This window comes from Nicotiana tabacum, chromosome 3 (genome assembly GCF_000715075.1).
Source record: "Nicotiana tabacum cultivar K326 chromosome 3, ASM71507v2, whole genome shotgun sequence".
Taxonomy (NCBI): domain Eukaryota; kingdom Viridiplantae; phylum Streptophyta; class Magnoliopsida; order Solanales; family Solanaceae; genus Nicotiana; species Nicotiana tabacum.
Window position 1 is genome coordinate 58,200,327 of NC_134082.1, and position 10,155 is coordinate 58,210,481.

Consider the following 10,155-nt stretch of genomic DNA (forward strand, 5'->3'; position numbering starts at 1 on the left):
GAAGAAGAAGAATGAGTTGGGATACTTAAAAAAGGAAGTTGGAAGTTGGGTTCAGTCAAGTCAAGGGTGGGTCGACACCAATAATTTAAGGCCATATGTTTAATTAAAGACTCAATAATGCCATGTTATGATTCTGTTAAAAGGAGGGACATTTGTAACCCTAAATAATGACATCTATTTAAGGGTATTTTTAATCCAACAGGCAGAAGGAGGGCATTTTTATGTAATACGATAAGGGCATTTTCTATCCTTTTTCGTTTAAAATATATTTTAGTTTTTAAAAAATATTTAAAATTTAACTAGTTTCAGAAAATTTCAAGCCGCTCATGCTATTATTGATTAATGGTGTTGCTTTTTCTTCATCCAGCCTTCGGCACAATTTTATATCGGTTGTCCGGTGTCTGAATTTGAATTATATTCTAACTTAAGACCTGTAAATTTGAATTATTTTATAAATAGGGATCCCAAAAATAGCTACTTGTGTACTTCCCGAAGTTTAGGGATCTTTACACAGATAGCCGGTCATATACATTATTTACCTTTTTAGCCATATACATAATTTATACATTGATTATATATAATTATACATATATGATACATAAATTATACATATATTATACCTTCACAGACTATTTTTACTTTAAACGGTTGGGTGGATGGCTATTTGGATTAATTCTTCTAAAGACTTTGCGGATTGTTTGTTCCAATTCAAAGGGCAAAGGTAACATGGGTCCCAAAAATCGCTACTTGTGCACTTCCCCTGTTCCCCAAGTTTAAGATAGTATAAAGTTTCCCTTTTAGAAAGCCCACCCATATTCCCTTATTGTCCTTTGGACTTTTAGGTCCATTACATAACCACCCTTTAGAGGCCAAAAGAATTAAATTAGATTAAATCAACTTAATAGTTTAAATTTAAAGTTTAGATGTTCAAAACTTTATGAAAAGTACAATAAGTTGCAATTCTTCTATTATATATGTATAATTATGTATAACCAATATATAAATTATGTATATAACTAAAAAAGTAAATAATGTATATGACCAACTATTTACGTAAAGGTCCATATACTTGGGGAAGTGCACAAGTAGCCATTTTTGGGATCCCTATTTACAAAATAATTCAAATTCAGACACCCGACAACCGGTATAAAATTGTGCCGACGGCTAGATGAAGAAAAAGCATAATATATATGTATAATTAATGTATATGACCGACTATATAGGTAAAGATCTCATAGATGAAGGTCAACTGGACCTCTTTCGGGCGGAAAATAGCCCATAACTGAAATTAAAACAACAAAATTCATTGCCTGTTTCATTTCCTTTTAATATAAACATAATTTCCATAAATACGAAGAAAAGAAGTTCCATAAAAAAAAGAAGGAAATTCTCAAAGGTTGTGCAAAGACAAAGAGGAAAAGAGATGAGGATTTTTGGGAAGCACATATTTCCAAGACAAATTATACTCTTCTCTTCTGGGTATGCAATTCTTGCTCTTTCTAAATATATGTAAAATAATGATATGTGTAAAACTATCATTCATTTGTCATTTCTGTTTGTTTTTGTGGCAAATGAAAAACAGGGTATTGTTCTTGGCCTCAACAACATATGACGTGCACAGATCCATAAAGAACAACGAAACACCACCGTCTGAAGAGCAAATTCAAGCACTTGAAGATTACATAAACGCTGTTCGTCGTCCTTCTTAGACTATCGCTCCATATTATGCCACGTTTACTGTTATGTACTTAAGACCGGTCCATATTACGCCACGTATCTTGTTATTACCTAATTAATTTATGAAAAGGGATATTGTAATTTACATTTGCTCTTACGATTTTACTTATGGTATATTTTACTTTCTTTTTAAAAAAGCAAACAGCTCGATCACTTAATTAATTATTACCTGAAGTTGACCAATGGGATGATGTTGACCCAAATATTGAAGTATTAATTTATTCATCGCGAAAAGATATGCATTGAGTCTAACTCTCATTTGGCCATAGATTTTGGCTGATTCTTTTCAAAAAAAAAATTTAAAAATATTATTTGTTTATAAAATATGATTATTTTTTTTTAAAAAAAAATTCAAGTTCCCAAAAATTATTTTAGGATAATTTTTGGGTATAATAATTTTTTTCACTCACAAAATTTCAAGTTTTTTTTTTCAAATAAAATGTATATTCAAACACAACTTTAATTTTTAAAAATTATTTTTCAGCATAAATTCAAAAACTCTTTTTTCAAGTTTCAACCAAATATATGACTTAACGCTAGCTTAATATAATATTGAGTTTAAGTTCTAATTCCAATTTGTAATAGTAGTTAATATCATTTTCTAGGATATAAGCTCCCAGTTCGCTGCATTTTTGTTGTTAGAAACTTAGAACGTACAGTACCGTCATTGTATCCAACCAATATATAAAATGTATATAACCAAAACCAAAAAAAAAACACTCCTAAATATTCTTGTCGCCATTTAACTTATTTGCGACTTCTCATCTTTTCTGCTACAATATTTAGTGGATGCGGATAGGGTAAATACCGAAACATTCTAGTGTATTGGTGGAAAAAAGACATGACATGTGGACTATCAACAAGTTGACAGGATATGGTACGTGGAACATCGATGTAATGACAAGTAGTGTTCTTAATTAGACAAGTTAAAGAATGCGAAAAGGCACGGGAGAAATATCCACGGGATTACATAGAGGAAAAAATCGGACCTGACAGTTGTAAAAGGAGAAATAGGAACGAAATGAATAAAGGCTGTGAAGAAGGGAAGATACGCGAACCTGTCATAAATAAGGAAGGAAAATCGGTGTAGTTACAAGAAATATTTAATCATAAATGTTTCCGCTACGACTGTATATGGTAACGGACAATCAATACAATTAATACCATTAGTGAGCCCCAATTAAGTAAGGGAACCGTTATAATTGTTGTCACACCTCCTTTTTGCGCGCCCCGCCCCGAAGGGTTAGATGCGCGGGTGGAGTTTTTCCAATTTAAGTGACAATATTCGAAATGGGATTATTTATTTAATTCAGAGTCGCCACTTGGGAAAGGTTTGGCTTTTGGTGTCCCAAGTCACCGGTTTATCTTGAATCCCAAATCGAGGAAATTTTCGACTTTTCCGAATGAAGTCTGCGAACCAGAAATTCTAAGTAAGGAATTCTGTTGACCCGAGGGAAGGTGTTAGGCACCCTCGAATCCCGTGGTTCTAGCACGGTCGCTTAAATTGTTATAATGGCTAAATATCTGATTTAAATACATGTTATGACTTACGTGCTTTTATTAAGTTTAAACCGCTTTTATTATTATTACTTATTTTTTATAGAATTGCAACGTCGTGAAAATGCATCTCGAACCACGTCACAATCAATGCACCCGTGATCGTCGACACATTTGGACTTCGTTGAGGTTCGGATTTGGGTCACATCAAATGTGCACCCGAATTTAAGAATGTGATTTAATTAAGCCGCGCCAACAGAGTCTAACGCGTTATTATCTTTGTAGAAGGCCATGAAATTTATTAAATGGCCTATCTTGAATTCTAAATAATTATCATGGTTATTTATTGAGGGCCCCGCAATTTTGCATCTTTATTTGGCGAGGCTCATCTCTATTTTAGAAAAGGATATCCTAAAATGGCTACATTTCTAATGCATTTGTCTTTAAAACTAGAAGAAAAGGTACACGCTAATTCAATTATAGGCTTTTGCCTAATCCGGATTTTTGTCAGTTTCTGATTAACTACTTATAAAGTAAAAACGCCATGCCTTGCGAGGACGTTTCAGTCGAACAAAAGACTACATATGAGATTGATGAAATGCAATACCTAATCCGAACATTTCTTGAGTTGAACTAAACTGAACTTATTTGGACTAGATTAAAGGATAACTGGCAAAGTAAAATACTTTAGTTTGGCAAGGAATCATGTACGAGCTAAACGAAATACAACACTTAATCCGAACACTTCTCGAGTTGAACTTAACTAAACTTATGTGGACTAGTCTTAACTAAACAAAAAAAACTAAATGAAACAAGAACAGTATTGTATAAAGTCGAAATATACATGCCCCTACTGACAAACAACTACAGAGTTAAAATACAACAGGGTAAACTCAGTCAAATATCAATACATACTTTCGAACTGTTGAATCATAAACTAAATCAACTTTCACAGGCCTGCTAATGTATTATGAATACTACAACAAATACTTGAACTTCTTCAACCTTTTTTCATTTCATGCTTTCCAACTGTTTTAATTACATCAATATGGGACTTGAAATGTGTACCTGGAAATGCTGAAAATGCAAAGGAGAAGAAGAAGAAGATGTGGAAATCAGCAGCAGAAAGAAGCAGGACTAGTAGTAGCAGCAGGACAGGGCAGCAACAATAGTGAGCAGAATAGCAACAACAATCAGAAACAGCACAAAAGAAAAGGATTCTGATGCGAGGTGGAACTAGAGTTGAAGGAAAATAACAGCCAAACGAAATAGCACACAGTGTGATGGCAACAATGCTCCAGACAATCCAATTCCGGAATATACCAAATGCCACAAAATACTAACAATAATCTCGATTGAATTTTAGAAGAAGCAACACTGCCTAATGTATTGACAATAGATGAAGTTCAGACAAACGAGACCAAATTTCTGATTTCCTAATCTGTTTTCTCTCTTTCTTGCTCTCTTTCTATTCCTGTCAACTCTCTCTTTTCTTTCTATCTTCACAGTGTGTGTGTGTTTCTTTTCTAATCCCTCTGCCTCTAATTCTGTCTATCCTCCTCAGTCAGATGCCTGCCCCTTTTATATGCCTTTCTTAAACCTTTAACAGCCTGTTTTTTTAGAGTATCCCAGTATCCTCCCATGTGCCTTTAACCTTTTTTCAGTTCCACTTTAGTTAATTAAGTATTAAACCCCATTCACATTCCCTGGCAGATTCAACTTTTTCATTTTATTATCTAAAAGCAAGTATGGGCAGTAGAATATATCTGACAGCATATGCTGTCAACCCATTTTGAAATTGAAAACCCTTTTATGCAGGAAAACAGGCTGTGCACAATGCACATGCTGTGCACAAGTGCACATGCCACCAACTCAGATTTCGGTTACAGACCAAACCTTAGGTTTCTGAAACCATATTCACGACTATAAGTAACAGGGCTTGGTTCTTAATTGATTCAGGCAAATGTTCAACAGAGGCAAGTTGATTTGTTATTGTTCGGACAGTTGAAACTAATTGACGACACATGTCGACTCGACTATATTAGCATTAACATACACAATCGTAGCCAAAAATCAAACATTTAAACAGTATCGATACATGGTTTGAATTATACTGACTAACAGAAATGCACTCGAGGAGTTAACTAGTCAGTCCAAACTCGGAACACAACCAATACACATGCCTTATCAGAATAGGAGGGGGGGATTTAGACAAACACAGAGGTTTAAGTAAAGTGGACAAACAAAAGTTGATAAAATCAAAACAAATATGAACAGACTTTTTAAACAATCACACGGACTAAAACAATAAAGGAAAGAAAGCAGACTTACCTTAAAACTTGAAAAGTTTAACAGTTTGAACTCGGATTTGGACAAACTTTTCTTAAGGCTGAATGGACTTTAATCGAAGTGTTTCTCAGATGAGAAACACTTTGATTGAAGTCCATTAGACCTTAATCTCTTAGGTTGAACCGGTATGAACCAGTGACGAAGGGCACAAAACTTTCAAACTTAGATCTGGGATTCAGGCTTCTCTGATCAGATTCGGACCAAACCAAGTATGGTTTGGTCATGAGGGGGGTCTGGGGAGTGTCTGGTATGAATTTGGAGTAGATCGGTGTAGATTAGGTTCCGACTCGAATCTTCAAATGAAGATTCGAGAAGGTGGGATAAGATTCGAAACATGGGGTTGGTAGATTTGGGTTCAGGATGGCATGGGGGTTCTATGGTGTTCAGGGGAAGGTCACCGGCGTTCATGCCACCGGTTTTCATGGTGGGGGATACAAGGGCGACTCTAGGGTTTTAAGGGGATGAGGTTGAAGACGAAGGCTGAGGTTCGGATAGGGGGGGCAGGGTAGGATTATGGCCTTATATAGTTAATGGGTGAATTGATCTCGACCGTTAGATCAATCTAGATCTACGGTCTGGATCTGATAGCTTAAGTGGAACGGTGTCGTTTCAAGGGTAAAGGGTTGGGGTCGGTCCGGGTAAGATGGGTCGGGTTTATTGATGGGTTATGGGGAATTGATCTTGGCCGTTGATCACTCTGAGATCAACGGCCCAGATCAGGCACGACTCAAACGACGTCGTTTGGACGTCCTGGGCATCAGGTGGCCTGGACCGGGCAGGCCTGGGTCTTGGGCTGTTTGTTTGGGCCAATTTTGTTAAAATTGGCCCAAGTCCGGAAGGGAAGGGGTCTTTTCTTTATTTTATTTTTTTATTATTTTTTTATTTATTTATTTCCTTTTCCTTATTTATTTTAAAACAAAACTAAGCCAAAAATCAAATTAAAATTAAATACACACTCAATACAATTATTTGCACACACACTAAAATATTTCAAAACAGGTAAAATCAAACAAATCAAAATCACGGACGAAGATGCCTATTTATGATTTCTTTTTTTAACGACCGGATTACGGTTCGAATTACGCCTGACACACACATTTTGTATTTTAAATAAATAAATAAGAAAAAATAAAAATGGGTAAAAGTCACAAATAAATCAACAAGGTGCCGCACAGAAATCCAAAATTGTACAGCAGGGCCAATTATTTTTTTTATTTCTTTTTGGAGCGATTGTCGTGCGAAACAAAAATCACGTGCTCACAGCTGCCCCTCTTTGTTCGGAAACACGAAGGGTTTTCGTGCAAAGATAAAGTGAGCGTGTATGAGCGATTTTTGCCTATAGACCACTCCGTATGAAGCATTTTTTTTTGAAAGATCTGACCGAATCTTGCTTCGAAGATTTCCTACATATCCTGGGCTAAACAGGAATCAGGTCAATGTAGTTCGGGAAGTTTTGGTAGCTGGGACTACCATGGGATTGCAATGCTTGCTGCTACTGCCGCTGCTGTTGTCACTGCTACGTTACTGACCGCCTTATTACAACCAAATGGAAATTTGGAAACTGAGCTAACTACTTGTGTTTATGTCAACTGCTAGTTACAAGATTCCTATCTATGATTCTTTTACGACTTGATCTTGGGTCTTAGCTGATTCTGCTTGCAGACTCCGATCTGAATCTTGATGCTTGCGAGTTGTGGTGACCTGTTTAATCTCTGGGATACTGAGTGAGGCGCGACTGGCAGGGTTCCGGACCTTAATTAAATGCTGGAGTCAATCCGCCTTCCATTTAATCCGAATCTTGGAACACCTCTTTTTCTTCTTTGATTTTGAGTCGAGACCCATCTCGTGGGTCATTTCGATCCGTGTGGCTCGAGGTTAGACCTGCGAAAAAAAAACAAACAAACGAACGAAATTTTCTGCCCCAGTTTCACTAGGAAAATTTCGTTAATTATTCACCAGGAAGTTCATAAAATTGATGAAAGAGGATATGCATGCTCAGTTCAGGGCTGGAGCCCTAACACCGGCTAGCTGGGGAGAGGTTCGGTTTGGGGTTTAAAACCCTAACGCCGAACAAAGGAAGAATTCAGTTTAGGATTTAAAACCCTAATGCTGATTGCATGGAAAAGCTCAGTTTAGAGTTTAAAACTCTAATGCTGGCTGAAAAGGAAAAAGTTCAGTTTAGGGTTTAAAATCCTAATGCCGACTAAAAGGAAAATTCAGTTTAGGGTTTTAAAACCCTAATGCTGATTGCATGGGAAAGCTCAGTTTAGGGTTTAAAAACTCTAATGCTGGCTGAAAAGGAAAAAGTTCAGTTTAGGGTTTAAAACCCTAATGCTGACTAAAAGGAAAATTCAGTTTAGGGTTTAAAACCCTAATGCTGATTGCATGGAAAAGCTCAGTTTAGAGTTTAAAACTCTAATGCTGGCTGAAAGAAAAGAGTTCAGTTTAGGGTTTAAAACCCTAATGCTGACTGAAAGGAAAATTCAGTTTAGGGTTTAAAACCCTAATGTTGATTGCATGGGAAAGCTCAGTTTAGAGTTTAAAACTCTAATGCTGGCTGGAAGAAAAAAGTTCAGTTTAAGGTTTAAAACCCTAATGCTGACTAAAAGGAAAATTCAGTTTAGGGTTTAAAACCCTAATGCTGATTGCATGGAAAAGCTCAGTTTAGAGTTTAAAACTCTAATGCTGGCTGAAAAGAAAAAGTTCAGTTTAGGGTTTAAAACCCTAATGCTGACTAAAAGGAAAATTCAGTTTAGGGTTTAAAACCCTAATGCTGATTGCATGGAAAAGCTCAGTTTAGAGTTTAAAACTCTAATGCTGGCTGAAAGAAAAGAGTTCAGTTTAGGGTTTAAAACCCTAATGCTGACTGAAAGGAAAATTCAGTTTAGGGTTTAAAACCCTAATGCTGATTGCATGGGAAAGCTCAGTTTAGAGTTTAAAACTCTAATGCTGGCTGGAAGAAAAAAGTTAGTTTAAGGTTTAAAACCCTAATGCTGACTAAAAGAAAAATTCAGTTTAGGGTTTAAAACCCTAATGCTGATTGCATGGAAAAGCTCAGTTTAGAGTTTAAAACTCTAATGCTGGCTGAAATGAAAAAGTTCAGTTTAGGGTTTAAAACCCTAATGCTGACTAAAAGGAAAATTCAGTTTAGGGTTTGCTGATTGCATGGAAAAGCTCAGTTTAGAGTTTAAAACTCTAATGCTGGCTGAAAGGAAAAAGTTCAGTTTAGGGTTTAAAACCCTAATGCTGACTAAAAGGAAAATTCAGTTTAGGGTTTAAAACCCTAATGCTGATTGCATGGAAAAGCTCAGTTTAGAGTTTAAAACTCTAATGTTGGCTAAAAGAAAAAAGTTCAGTTTAGGGTTTAAAACCCTAATGCTGACCAAAAGGAAAATTCAGTTTAGGGTTTAAAACCCTAATGCTGATTGGCTGGGGATAAAGCTCGAGAATACTACACGATCTATTTTTGAGTTTTCTTGTTTTAATAGAAGATAAAAGAGAGTTTTGCGGGAACTTACCTTTTGAGTGAATTTCTTATTGTCAAAATGTCTCATATACCCGTGTACCTTCTTCTTTGGGCGACACCTGCTTCTTGCACGGTTGTCTTGGATTAAAACCTGTTTCAACTTCTCAAACAAAGAACAATTGTTAGTTCGGAAATGACGGTCGGTTCGGTGACCTTGATCGTTCCCAATTGCTTCGTTGCGTCTTTACTTCTGTTGCAAAGTCCCGCCATTGATTTGATTCGAATGACAAAACCTTTAGACTGCACAGGCTTGTATTTCCAGATTCTGTGATGACTTGCTTCGTAAGGAAGCTCTGTACAACAACGGAAGCTCTGTGGGGAATATTTTCAAAGTGGATTCTTTGTGTGGATTTTTTGTACAATGAGGCTGGGGATTTATTTCAAAAAATGAGTTTCCCAGGGTTTGTTGGGGTAAGCTTGTTGGGGAATATTTACAAAAGACTCGCTGGGGATGTGCTGATGAAATTCCAACGGGGATTTTTTTTATTTTTTTATACTGGGGAGACTTTGTGGGAGATTGTACAAAAGAGAAACTCTGTGGGGTTCTGTACAGGGGGAGACTCTGTGGGGATCTGTCCGAAGGTGGACTTGCTGGGGGAGATTTCAAGATTTCTCTCTTTTCTTTACTCCGGGACACCATCAAACGTCATGATTCATCATGCTTGGGCAATCATATCAATGAGATGAGGCGCTTTCCTTCATGAGACGGGATTCCGTGCAAACAAACCATGCCACCTGTCCTTTCCGGTGTGTCCTGAACTCGGGGTTAACATGCAAAAAGGATTCGAAAAGAAACAAAGAAAGGGGAAAATAAATCAGAAAAGGAACACCTTTCTCGGGACGAGGAAAACTTATCTGAGGAAGATAACGCTGGCTTTAAATGACATGACATGCTCTTTGGACTGGACGTCTGACCTTCTAAGAGCTTGCGTTTTCCTGAACCAGAACGGATCTGTGATTCCAAACTGGTGGCACTCTGTCGAAACTTCCTTGGGATGGAGTCATTCTTTTCGGCCAACAACGCCCTTTTGCGGGTTTTCGCTGGC

General features: G+C 36.8%; 1 long non-coding RNA gene across 1 annotated transcript; it reads left to right on the forward strand.

The window, feature by feature from the left end:
* Positions 1–1,133: 1,133 nt before the first annotated feature.
* LOC107784625 (uncharacterized) lies at positions 1,134–1,822 on the forward strand. Its single transcript, XR_001647718.2, has 2 exons — positions 1,134–1,479; positions 1,583–1,822. It is a non-coding gene; the product is annotated as an uncharacterized LOC107784625 (long non-coding RNA).
* Positions 1,823–10,155: the final 8,333 nt, after the last annotated feature.